The sequence below is a fragment of the Lasioglossum baleicum genome, chromosome 1 (assembly GCF_051020765.1).
Source record: "Lasioglossum baleicum chromosome 1, iyLasBale1, whole genome shotgun sequence".
NCBI lineage: Eukaryota > Metazoa > Arthropoda > Insecta > Hymenoptera > Halictidae > Lasioglossum > Lasioglossum baleicum.
In genome coordinates this window covers 10,486,980-10,501,278 of record NC_134929.1, presented here as the reverse complement: position 1 = coordinate 10,501,278, position 14,299 = coordinate 10,486,980, and the positions used below count along the sequence as shown (strand labels likewise).

Genomic DNA, 14,299 nt, shown 5'->3' with positions numbered 1-14,299 from the left:
TTAAACTTCTTTGAAAATATCAGAAGCTTTCAATAATTCGGTTACATGTAACTTATCATAATGATGAGGAGAATAAATAAATCGCTATGCAGCTCATCGTTCGCGATCGATGCGGTAAATCTTTATTTCGCAAAAGGATCGCACTTATTTTCTGGAGTTGAACGAGGGGGTTGGTTTTTCGTGGTCCTGGCGCCCTAGTCCGAGGTCCTGCTACCAGGACGTTCTCGTTCGAGCCGACAGGAAACCGACGAACGAGCCTGTTGGGAGAGAGAGAGAGAGAGGCTAATCTTATCCGGTACGAGCGACTACCGGTTCGAACAGCCGCGCCTACCAGCACTTTTATTACCCGAGCTTCTCGGCTCGTCGACCGGCCGCAATATGGTGACCGGCCCTCACCGGCGCCAACAGGCATTGATTTCACGCGTGGGCCAGGACGTCGAGATATCGATCGCGCCCCTGCGCCGTTTCTCGCCTCCTTCGACGCTTTTTTGATCCTTCCACGGAACTCTCTTCTTCGCTCTCTCCCAGAAACATACGTTTCCTTTCTGTCTTCTTTAACCCTCTCGCAAACGCGAATATTTCATGAAAAAGTACAAAATATTCGCTGTAACTTAGCTTTCGCATAGCTTTTTAAATTAATTCTCTGATCATCCCATTCACCCTTTTCCAAGCCAAATACAAATACACATTATTTATTTTTGATCTATTGTGGAAGTAACTAACAAATAAGAGCCTCGTTTTCCCGACGCGGGTGGTACTGCTTTTTAGTGTAAAGCTGTCAATTTTGTACTAATAATGTAGCAACTCATTTAACCGCGTCCCCTGATTCACATCGATTAGACCAATCGAACGAACGTTTCGAGATCTTGTTGGACAGCGTACAAAAGCAGGTCCTCCCCGTTTCTTTATCGTGTTCTCGGTCTCGCGGCGCAAGAAACGGAAACAGTTGATCGGACTCCGTAAATTCATGTTTTATCGTGCCCAGGGCTGGCGCGCCTTGCGTTCTATCGTCGTCCACAAATCGTCGACCACGGATTGATAAAAACAGGACCATTTGCCTGGTTTATTAAGATCGCGGGCTCCGATATTTACGGGGTGGCTTGACTGCCGCGTCGAAACGATCGGAGGCGTGATCGAGCCCCGAAGAGCGCGTAACTCTTTGATAAGGAGGGAACGTTCCGCGTCGCGACGCGACGAGGAAATCGATAAGCGAGAGACCGGTGCACACTTCGGTTCTGCCCATGCATTACGTTCTCTGGATTCGTAGTGTAACGCATCCAGAGAAGACTGTGTTTCCTTTCTACCGGATCGTCGACGTTTCCCTCATAAATGCCGCTGCCTCGTACGCTTCTCCGAACTTTTTCTCGATTATCGAACCTGTTCCTCGTCCCCTCAAAGGAGAAATCACCGGGAACTCATCTGCCTTTGTAGCGAGAGAGAAAGAGAGAGAGAGTACGAGCTTTGATGGATTTTCTAGAAACGGACGGTTCCATTAACCTGCTAAAAATTGTTTATTTATTCCTCGTACGGCCGTGATTTTTACCCATTTAGACACATGCATCGTTTTAGTAGGAACTGTTGCAAAGATTCTTTCGTAATTCCAAATTCATTAGGATTTACCTTCAGCTCTGCTACTGGTTCAATCCTCTACGAATTATTTTGGAAGTTTGCAGTAAACGAGAAATAAATACTTTTCACCCGTATACCGGGAAAATAATAGATTTTATCGCTCAAAGATATTGTTAGTTCGAGAACCGTGCAAGAAATTGATGGAACCATCATTGGTATTTTCGTTTCATTACATACTGCTGCGCATTAAAGTTGCATCGCCTAGAATCCATGAATTATTGAAGGGAAAAACCCGCGCTCGTCAGGCGCACGTTCGATATTAAATATCTATTTTGTTATACCGAATAAACTCTGTCTCTCTCTCTCTCTCTCTCTCTCTCTCTCTCTCTCTCTCTCTTCGGTCATTATTATGGTTCATCGCTGCTGGACGTGCATTGCAAACGAATTACTCTCTTCGTTTAGCTGATTCAATTCGAATAAATTCTTCATATCGATATTGCTATACAAATTCACTACTTTAAACAGCAATTCGTGTGATAAAATGGATACGATTTTATTTTATATGTATATTAAACGTTCGATAGCATTCGTAAACTTAATTATGTATAATGGAATAACCATCCATTTTGTAGATGTTGCACGACTATGTTGTAATCAAAAATCACAAACGAGCCCTCCCATGCAACTGTTTTTGTGGGACGTATAAAGATTAACTCGAAAATTAAAAATTTTTTTCGACCTAGAATAATTTCATTGTGTTCATTTTTTTCGTTTTATAAATATAAAATACTTAATACTTAAATGATGTAGTAATTGATAAGATGCCAACTCATCTGATAATGTAAACAATATTATGAATGACGGTACAGCAGTTTTTAGTGGTTGGGTGCTAAGGATTAATAGGTTAAAAATAATGTAACTGTATTTTGAAATGTTTCTATCGTTTCTACTATTTTAAATGAAACTTAATTTTCCTCATAAATGCATTGAATCTGCAGCCTGGTAACGGGGATACTAAAAATTATATAAAACGCTATTAACTTAAGCTATTAGTGTATATATTATGCACTAACTACGAATTGGTTCTCGTAAATCGATCATGATAATTATTAATGTATTCTGCGGCTCCAAAATGGAATTGCAATTGATCATATATTGCAAGCAGTCTTTTAACGTTTATAACGCGAAATTTGTGGCAATGATAAAGACCGTGGGGAATTCCTGCTTCGTGAAATTAATTTCATTTGATACCTCATATTTGTTTGCCTCAAAATAATTGCTACGAGTAATTGTAATCAATTTACGTGCTGTTCGCACAGTCTAGAAGTAGGTTTCGAGTAATGAAGGTACGTATCGTAATTCCGAATATTATTGTTTCTTGCATAAAGTTGCAACAAGTTTATATAATATAATAAATATTTGATAAATGTATAGGCTGTGTTAGTCACGTGCGAGCGCATAGATTAAGGGGTGGTGTTGGAGGGTTTCTCCTCTTTGCTTGTGATTCCTGAGCCGTTCTTGGCCTCCTTGTTGCTATATTTTTATATATAGACCATCTATTTCCGTGTAAGCTAACTTGTTCATACAAAGTCTATTTATAATATTTGCAGGAGAAATTTAAACGAATTAAACCACACACAATTATATTTTTTTATTGGAAATAACTTGGACATATCTTTAAATTTTTTGAACTTGTTTATTGTTTCAAAATCCAGCTTTTCATGTTTGTTATATTATTTATGTAAATGGTAACCATATATTTCCTATCAAATTTTTAAATCGCCTCCTCCGGAATATATTCAAATCTCTGCGTATTCGAATGAATCTTTTCAACTGAAATATCAGATTTAATTATTTTCTCTGAATAAATTTAAAAAATCTCATGTCCGCGTTGATATGAGTTTGAACATTTGCGCAGCTGAGAATCGGAGTCGAAATCGGCGTTGGAGTTAAGAATTTTGTCTACCAACTCCGAATCCCTGGTACTATCTGTAATATGAACTTCAATTAAATCGAAACCAATGTTCAGTTTGCTCGCTCGAGTTATTCAAATTCTTTCTCTGAATAATATGAATAATCGATTAATAGAATTTATTCATGAGAAAGGCGGGCGCTGTCGCGGAATCCGAACTGGCCACAATGATCGGCAATCACAATGTTTCCGTGGTGTAGTGGTTATCACATCCGCCTAACACGCGGAAGGTCCCCGGTTCGATCCCGGGCGGAAACATTAATTTTTTCCCCCTTATCAAACTTTTGCCTTTGCCTTCGTAAAAAGTTTCACATCGTTACTGCAATTTCATAATTTTTTCCCCCGTTGCTTTAATCTCGGTATATGATTAACCCCTTTGCGCTCGGAGATATTTTAACTTGAAAATTAAACATTTCTTCCGATCTAGAATATTTACATTCCTCATGATTTAAAAAATTTTATGGATATGAAATTGGTGTAATATCTCATAAAATACCTAAATATTTAGTAATTGATTCGATACTGACACATTTGTAATGCAAACAATATTTTGTATAATGATACAGTAAATTTTAGAGGCGCCTCAGAGTCACCATTTGAGTGCCGTTGCATTTAATTAATGGAGTACCTAAAAATAATTTGCAACAATTGTTAAGCTTTGTTTTATAGAAAATTTGATAATTCTTAACTTTTAATTACTCGCATGTAGTACTTACAATCTCGAAACATTAAATTTAATGTTTCAAGCACAAATGTGTCGTCGACGATGGAGAATACTTATTTTGCATTGCAGTAATTTTATTGAATAAATATTTATTTGTGTTGGAGTCGCATAAGAGTTCTATATAAACAATTGTGTAGAAAATGGAGTGCGAGTCATTGTACTTTAAATATTTGATATTGAAATGACGTCTTGTATATTGAGATTTCACATATAATAGGAAAGATCTTTTGTTCAATAATACTGCTTCGGCACTTTATTCGATGGAAACTCCTTATTCCGCAGTCGCGGATCTAACGGTAAGCGGACTAAGCCGCCGCGTGGGGCCTCGGGTTACCATAGGGCCCCGAATTTTAAATAAATTTATTTAATATGTAACGGTATAAAATTTTTAATTACTTTTCTTTTCGTTAATAAGTTTATGAGAGTTTTCTTGCAACTTATATTTCTAACTTGTGTTTGAGGGCTCCAAAATTTTTACCGCTTGGGGCCTCCACTTGACATGAGCCGTCACTGTTATTCGACGCAGATATTAATTAACGCAGTAAATACGCGAGCACGAGAAGTTTGAATTAATAAACGACGTTAATATGACTGTGTACTTGAATATAATGATGATTGAGATTGTTAGTAAAAAAGGCAACATGGTTTGTTGAATTATATTGATGCAATCATCATTTTATCATGTCGAATATGTAATGTTACATATGATTCCTGTATGAACCTAATTCTCCCCTTGTCCCATTTATGGTAGGCTTCCAATATAAATAAACGAATCAAACAAATAATAATTTAAGTCAGGTATAAAATTAATTCAAGATTAGAGTTATAGATATGTAATGTAGCTGATTCAACAAGTACAGAACAAAAATAAAACATTAGAATATTTAATGCTGTCCTATTGTGTAGCAATGCATAATATAATTTTTTAATTTAAAATATGGTACAATCCATATTAATTGTCAAACAAGTACAAAATTAAGAACACTGTTTAGCACAGCGTTTCCGTGGTGTAGTGGTTATCACATCCGCCTAACACGCGGAAGGTCCCCGGTTCGATCCCGGGCGGAAACATTCTTTTTTTTACTTTCTTATTTATTTTTATTTTATTTATTCTTTCATTATCAATGTCTCACTTCCATCGTATTTATACAAAGAAAGGAATTGAATCATTTAAAAAATGATGTATTCTAACGCTAGAACTACCGGAGAGTTCGAATACACCCATAAAAAAATTTCTCATTTGATTAGGGTAAAGTACCAGTTACCGGATGTTTAGTGACGACTTGGAAGTTTTTTATTAATTTGAAGGCATTCTGTAGTTTATTTTGCATTATTTGTGATAAACGATTGATTATCAAATCAAATAGTTTCCAGACACTGTACCGTTCATCGTCAAAAGGTTTAATGTTTCTTTTCACTTTCGAATTTTCCATAGTTTTGTCCTTTTGATAAACTAGTACTTAAATACGAATAAAAACTGAATAATGTACATTAGATATAGAGTTATACATATATGTATATATAGTTCAATAATAAGATGCCTAATCACTATACTTAGTCACAGTACTTTCTTAAACACTATCACACACTATAATTTTACAATAACTATATTAATCGTCTGCCACTTATAGTTTTAAAACACGCAGTTAATAATAAAGAAAAACTGGGCCCACAACCTATTGGAAATGGGTGGTTAAATAAACTGCAAACAGTATATTCATTTATAAACTCTAGTTTACTTGACTGAGCTTGGAAGGACGTCGTGTCGCGTTGAAGGCTATACTCGAAGTGAAGAGAAAACGAAAAGGCAACGTGGAAAAGTCCGTTGTCCACTTGAGATAAAGGACCAGGGCTGCGTTCTGTTTCTTACCCTGGCAGTTAGGTATACGAAACACTCACAGGCCCATGGGTCCGCTGACATCTGGTTTATTGTCAAAGCCAGTGATTCTCACACGTACCTAAATTCATTTTTGCTTTCTGGCTGACGCATTGTTACTGACAATCCAACAACTGCATCACAAAACACTTCCACCATATTTATTGAAAATTTTGAACGTGTCACTGCACGTTATAGTCATACTATGTTAAGAATGATAGCAAATCTGAACGAGCATAATTCTGTGACCTCTAGAGAAAATTCTGAGCATGTCACTTTGTTGAATTAATTCGTCCGCTGGAAAACAGTGCGCGCTGATTTCCGACAAAGCCTCAACTTCCCTGAGAAATTAGTGTAATCTCTCAGCGGCGGAGCTCCCGGTATCTTGCACAAAATAAACTGAGAGCGTAGCTAGAGAGAGAGAGAGAGGGAAAAGGATCGTTCAATAGGCACAGGACATGAATGACTCGGAGAGCTCGAAACGAGACACTTCTTTATTATCGCGAGCCAATGCCGCGCAGAATACGGGGCAGCATTTACGGGAGCTTCGTTTTCGGGCGAGCGTGCAATCGCAGCGAACAACAGGGGGTGGTTTTCGAGGGTGCAGCGGAAAGATATCGGAAGAGAAATCGGGCCGCGAGCCAACCAGCGAATCACCGGCATCGCCGGCTCTGGCATATCGAGGTCATCACACGTTATTTCGAGACCTCTTTCGCTTATGCTGGAGATACGGGCCGTGCAATGATTAACTATCACTGAAGCAGCTGAAATTTCGAAAAGTAACGAGCCAATGGAAAATAATGCAACACGGAATTCCAATCTCCTCCAACAACCGATCGTCATGATCTCTTATTTGCTACCATTCTATCGTCTCAAGGCCGCGCCGTGTTATGATACAGAGTGGCGGCACCGTAAGGGGGCGGCATAAGCAGCGAATTCAAAATATACAATTTGAACCGTTCAATAATTAAGAATCTTTACGCAAGATGAAGCAAGAAGAGAATAAATTTAAAATAGACTTTTCTCAATTATATTCAAAATATATTCAAAATATACAATTTGAACCGTTCAATAATTAAGAATCTTTACGCAAGATGAAGCAAGAAGAGAATAAATTTAAAATAAACTTTTCTCAATCATATGCTGGACATTACCCTTAACTCTCTGAATGAACGATTCACACTTCTGGAAACCCATAGCAAAAATGTTCAGTCTTTACATGACATTTTAAATCGACGCTCCTTCGCCTTTTTGTCTGTTTATCAGCTGTTACCAATACCTTATTCTCAATTCTTCAGTCTTCTTTTCCTATCAAAATTATTTTGTAAGATCGAGGTTTGGACTCCCAACAACATATCGGTAATCATGTAGCATTATTACTAATAACTAAATTAATAATAATTACTAAACTAAAAATTAAATCTCTGTCTCTAAATATGAATTTTTCTGATAATAGCTCAACCCGTTGCTGTATTCCAATGACTCGGACTCGCGATGATGATTTCCAACAAAGTCCAACAAATATGAATGTTACGCGTTTCTATTTAGATTTTAGATGAAATAAAATTTGATCCGTTTGTAATGAATAGACTGCGAATTTTATGCGTTTATGACAAAAATGGTTACGTACAATTTAAAACAGCGGAGATATTAAGATTTAAGGCCACCAGTGTATTAGTTTCACCTTAATAAGATAATCAATAGAAGAATGAAATTTTTATTTGACTTCTGTGTCTTGCAATCAATGCAAACAGTTTTTATTTTGCATAAAGTTCCGCAGTCTAGTAATGAATATTTAAGCATTCGAATAAATGTAGCCATGCAAAAACTATAAATTTTCTTTTTTCTTCTACGACAATAAAGACGTGTTTCGATCACTGTAACTGTAAAGAAAATGTTACGGCAACGGGGTGAAACATATTAAGGAAACATATTAAATATCTATTTCAGTCGAGTTTGTTGCAATCTAGGTAGAAAGTTTTCTATTTTCCATGAAGATCCATTGTCGTCTAGTTATCAGTTAAATTGTTCTTATCGCGTTCGCCCCCGGGCAACAAACAGAAATAAGAAGAGAACAGAGGAAGAATTCGGCTGCGAGAGGTCGGTCGAAATCCATCGTGGGCCGAGTCGAAAGTAAAAAGGAAGCCGGCCGAGCGATTAATTAAATCCGCTCCGACGCGAGGAAGTCGCGTGTCATTCGACATACAGTAGCATCGTAAATCGAAGATCCACCCGCCGGCCGACCAATCAGCGCCGGGCACGAAATCGCCGGGCACACGTTCACGTGGACCAACAGCTTGGTCCTGCTCCTCTGATCCTTTCACGAGCCTTCTATTGTCCTTGGTGCTCCTCGACTCCCACGCCTTCGTCCCGAAAACCAAAGGTATCCTGCCCACCCCCGGCCTCCTAACCCCTCGTCCTTTCCATCCCCACCATCGGCGAAGGATCCTTCTCCAGGCGCGAGAATCCTTCCGAGAGAAATATTCCTGGCTCGTGGTCTCCTGGTAAATATTGGCTCGTGCTCGACCGAGCCGAAACGGGCCCGCCTCTGGCACAGATTCCTTCCCATCATCGTTATTGTCGCACATTTCTCCGTCCCGTCGGAAGCGGTACTGTTTCCAGTATCTCTATACAGTCCCTTAAATCGCCTTTAAAAGTGGATTCAGTATACTTAATACTGAGGGTTAAAGGCCCATCAATTCAAGTTGAATACGATATAATTTATATTTAGGGGTAATCTCGTTTTTTTCTAGGATTGCAACGGTGCGGGATGCGCCTTCTCATTTATCGATAATGCAAAGATGGGGGGTTTCAGTAGTCAAAAACGCTAGATAAAAGATCAATATAGGCTGCGATCGCCCTCAAAAGTTCCATTTTTACGTTTACGAGGCGTAATTTGCATTATTCGGCAGCATGTAGCTGTCGCAGCTTTATGAAAATAGCTACATGCGCAGCTTTATGCTTTCGAATAATGCAAATTACGCTGCCGAATAATGGAAATTACTTTAAACGGGACTCATTAAATTACATTAAACAGAACTCACAAATTGAATGGGTCTGAGTTGGTTATTTAACTCCTTGCCTTGCAATATCATGTCAGAATTGTGATGAGGATTCTGACCAGAGTCTAATAAATATGTATGCTATTAATTTCCTTTAAATCGAAATATTAGGTTGGCAACTAAATTCGCGACCTTTTGTTTCGTAATTCTTTTATTGTAACCTTATTCAGTGACCATTCCTTTTGGATTTTGCAATTAATTTGATATAAAATACTCATGCTTAAAAAGTATATATTGTATAAATGACTTTGTTTTAGAAAATGTGGAGGTCGCGAACTTAGTTGCCAACCTAATAAAATTCAATTTTGGTTTTGTTAATGTACAGTTTTAAAGTTTCTCCTTTTTTAGGTAATTAAGAATTACAAAAAAAGTTTTAATCACGGAAATCGTAAACTAAATCGTAAGGCAAGGGGTTAAATGGGACTCACCGAAGCGTCCGAATATCGCAAGTCCCTACGCCGAACCTCGCGGGGTTGTAAAATTGTAAATCCCGTTCGCTTGCTCGCGACGATACTCGGGGCTTCGACGATGTTACAGAAGTAACAACGACTAATTGAAATGAAATCGACGTGTTTGGAAGTTAAAAATCACTTTAATATACGTATATTTCAAAACTCAACAAGATATAGATTTTCGGTTCGAGATGAAAGCTTCGTTCTTTTCGGTTCGAGTGATTTTCCAGATCTGATCTTCGTTGTCGTGTCGTGTATATTGTCAGCTCGGATCTTTTCTTATTGGTTATCTTTAAAATGTATGGGGTGACTAAGTGATTTCTATTGCTGGTGAGTGGATGGTGCATTTTGGTCGTCGGAGTCGCTTTGGTAAAACTATGTTTAGGCTAAGCAATTAATTGTGAGGAAAATGTGGGAAAACTATATGGAAACTAAGATGTTAGCTTGTATAAAATCGCCCTGTGAAGGTTTCACTCACGAGGAGGTTTCGAAGTGGTGTCCGATGACACTCAAATCATTCTGGGACCGTCGCGTCACCTCGAGTGTTTCGAACGTCTAAAAAATCTCACGTGGAGTCTGCTCGAGACCGAACACTCACAAATAGAATGGGCCTGAAGTGGTCGCCAAAAGTGGGACCCACAAATTGAATGATTCTTGCGAGTTATTACGACCAAATATTGCGTATCGACTGGGAATTTAGGGGCGACTGTGGCCTAGATTGATCTTTTAGTTAGCACTTTTCACTACTGAAAGCACCCATATATGCATTATCGAGAAATAAAGATGGCGCATCCTGCACCCTGGAAACGAGACTACCCTTAAGGATACAGTGGTATACTGACGTGAAGGATTTATTTGATGACAAATTTTACTATGTACTACCACAATTCAAATTCAATATGGAAGCTGTGACACAATAGAATAGAAGAGTTATTCATCGAATTAAACGTCTCACTACAATGGACGAGATATCTCGTTTCCACGATGTCAAAGAAACGATGCTGTGAACGAGATATCTCGTGTACCTTTATTACCGATATGAAGTGTTTTCATGGCAGATTCCAACACGAAAGTATCAGACAGAACTCTTAGCCACCCTGTAATTTCTGGAACATAGACCAAAACAATCTTAGACATTCGCTAATGACAGACTTTGATTTTGTTACATTTATTAGTAGACTTGGACATTATACAAATAATATACATTGTGATACGAATGTTTGAATAATGTATACACCTAGGTTGTATAGACGCTGCTTGGAAATATCTGTGCATCGCTTTATTTGCATATAAAAATGATTTTCTTTCCTTTGCGGCGTTTCATTATTTGGCTTCGCGTACTACTAAAAACGGTGTATCGTATTACTGGCACGTAGTCCTATGCATATTGTTCGTTGCGATATCATTCATAAGATGATGTCACGTAGGTGTGTTACGTCACCAAATAATAGCCTCTGAATTCTTAATACTAGAAGTGGTGTAACGACAATGTGCTTCATATTCAAGTGAGGCAAGAAATATTTCCAGAACGAAGCTGTGATAATTTACGATACCAAAATTACGAGTCTTTGTGTTTCATGGAAAATATTACTTTATATTAGGTCGTTCGGAAAGTCATTTCGTTTTGCCTGTAAAACAAGAACAGATGGAGACCACCGGAGGATCTTTCGTGCAAGCATTTTTTCAGAAGAATCCGGCCGTTTAAGAAAATGCAGAGTGACAGAACAGAAAATAGAACGAGGAGAAAGGGTAAAGAAAAATGGAAAAAAAAGAGAGTCGGGGAAAAGCAATCGGAAACAATGACATTTATTCCGGTTCTGGGTCGGCCTGCATTTTTAAAAAAGCGAGAGGTCAAGAGAAGATGTTCGAAATTGATGCGGCACCGGCGGCAGTTTGCCGCAAACAAATAGTGGACCACTTTATCGGTGCTCCCCTGACGGTTTCTAAAGGTAGAGTAATTGGGAGAGCCGGTTCGGTTTATCTTTTTTTCTGTTTGTTGCTCGGGAACTTTTTATTTATGAAGTAAATCCACCCCGTCGAAGTCTCGAGAAGCCAAGTGGAAGGCTGGGAGAGAGAGAGGAAGGTCGAGGACACGATGGATTTTCGAGTGGGAGGAGAGAATTATCCCGCGGAAGGATGCACGCTGCCTCGAGGATCGATATTGCTCGGCGACGCGAAAAATTATTAATACCGGCTCGCCCGTCGATTCGAGCCTCGATTTTATGCCTAGATTCGAGGGATTGCTCCCTGGGAACTCGCCTTTGTTCTCTCGCGAGGTCCTGTAATTGTTAATTAACGATTTTATACTCTCGCGACGCGACCCGACGCGACGGCGCGCGGCGTGTTGCCGATACGTCAAACTTCAAACGAAAGTTCTTCGCGAGCTCGATAGACCGAATGGGATTTTTATGCATTGAGCGGCTCAACAGTATTTCATCATTTACGCAATTTACAGTTCGATCAGAGACAAACGAAGACGTCCCAGAGTTAAAGAAATAAGGCTTCATTTTTAAGGCGGTGGACTCCTTTCCAGGATTGCAAGGGTGCGGGATTTGCGTTCTCATTTCTCGATAATACAAAAATGGGGTTTTCAGTAGATAAAAACGCTAGATAAAATGTCGGTCTAGGGCGCTATCGCCCTCAAAATCATATTTTTTCGTTTACGAGGCATAATTTGCATTATTCGGCAGCTATGAAAATACGTAATCGAAAAAATAGGACTTTTGAGGGTATTAGCGCCCTAGATCGACCTTTATCTAGCGTTTTTGATCCCTGAAAACCCCATTTGTATTATCGAGAAATGAGGACGCGAATCTTGCACCCTTGCAATCCTGGAAAAAGGATTGAATTACTTCACGAATTATAATTACAAAGTAATTCAATGACATTGTATTAAATTATTTCGTAATTCGAAATTCAGTCGCTTTATTCAATTAAATTGCAATGTAATTCGTAATTCTGGTCTCTTATTCGTCTTTACAGCGTGATTATGAGTTATACGTATATCTATAAGAAGAATAAGAGGTGCAAAAAGAAAAAGATTAGTATCAGTGATGAGCATGTGTATTATTCATAAATTCATATCGGGTGATGAAAAATAAACTTGCATATTACGTTCGTTTCAGAAAAGAAATATAAACTGTAGAAAGATATAGGACAAAATAGCTACAGAAAAAAAGTGACACTATTGAATCGGAAAGACCTAAAGAAAGAACATTCTTCGTGTGGCACTCATCACTTATGTGATCGTACGGTCCTCTGGTATGAATAATCTTTGCCTTCACAGTCTCGTGATGTCCACACCAGTCCTTGAAGCCTACTTATTGTCCAGAAACCCAACGAAGATTCAGAATCACACGGAAGAAAATTAAATCTCTGTTCCCGGAAAAGAAAGCCAACCAACTCGAGCGCTAATCAGTTGGATCCACGTTTGTTACCCATGGGCCCGTGGCGCTAATGACCGACCTATCCAAATAAGTTAGTTCTAGTCTGTCTTTGGATGGTTCGTACATTAGTAATTTTTCTTCCGATTGCGCAGCGACGAGTCTCGAATCACGATAGTTCGCTGAATATGGAATTCATTTAAATTTAAGATTAACTCGAACGTGAAACTAATAACTACATCGATGCATTCCGACGCATGTTCGGATATGTGAGTTTCATCTTTATAGGCTGTTTCGCCGAGAGAAGAACAATGTACACGGTGTCGCATGCGTTTGCATTGAAATACGTCGTAATTCATTTGTAAGTGATTTTATTTTTTAATATTTTCTATGTTGTATTAGGTTTTGAGGGCGACCAATTTCTTTTTGTATTCAGAACACATCATTCTTGCGTGAAACGCTTACACATATTATCGTTTCATGATGAATTGGGAATATTATTCCAATAAACTACGGTCGAAACATGATACCGCAGTAATCGGTACAGTTACCCTAGTTATAATGGAGTTTATGCATTTATGACAAAAACGGGCTCGTACAGTTACTCGAATTAATATTCGGACGCTCTAAAAAAGACGATAACTTTTTAAATATTGTACTATACGATTTGAACCTTCTTGGGAAGCTAGAGCAATTAGTTTATTACAGGATGTGAAAAGAAATTTTTTCGAAAATTGCAATTGATCGGAATTGTAGAAAAAATACTAAAAGTTGCATTGTACAACATTTTTATGTAGGCCTATATTGAACATTTTAAAAATAGGTTTTGTAGATCTGTGTGAATTAAACATATTCTGAAAATTTCGTCAAAATGTTTAAAGATGGTAAAAATTGCAGATTTTCACGATTTTCAGCGTTCAATGCCTGTCGCTTCTTTCCGCATCAACCGATTTCGATGAAACTTTCACAGTGCATATAATTGACACAGACCTACAAAACGTACTTTTTACATTTTAAAATTAGGCCCACATAAAAGAGTTGTAAAATGCAACTTTTAGTATTTTTTTCCACAATTCCGATCAATTGCTATTTTTGAAAACAAAATTTTTCACATCCTGTAGTAAACTAATTGCTCTAGCTTCCCAAAAAAGTTCAAATCGTATAGTACAATATTAAAAAGTTATCGTCTTTTTTAGAGCGTCTGAATATTAATTCGAGTAACTACAATTTCAAGCAGTGGACATGTTAAGCTTCGAAAGAA

The 14,299-nt window shown here is 38.2% G+C and overlaps 2 non-coding genes across 2 annotated transcripts; both read left to right on the top strand.

The window, feature by feature from the left end:
* The first annotated feature begins 3,726 nt into the window (after positions 1-3,726).
* Trnav-aac (transfer RNA valine (anticodon AAC)) lies at positions 3,727-3,799 on the top strand. The gene has a single exon. It is a non-coding gene; the product is annotated as a tRNA-Val (tRNA).
* A 1,464-nt stretch (positions 3,800-5,263) lies between these two features.
* Positions 5,264-5,336, top strand: Trnav-aac (transfer RNA valine (anticodon AAC)). Its single transcript has one exon. It is a non-coding gene; the product is annotated as a tRNA-Val (tRNA).
* Positions 5,337-14,299: the final 8,963 nt, after the last annotated feature.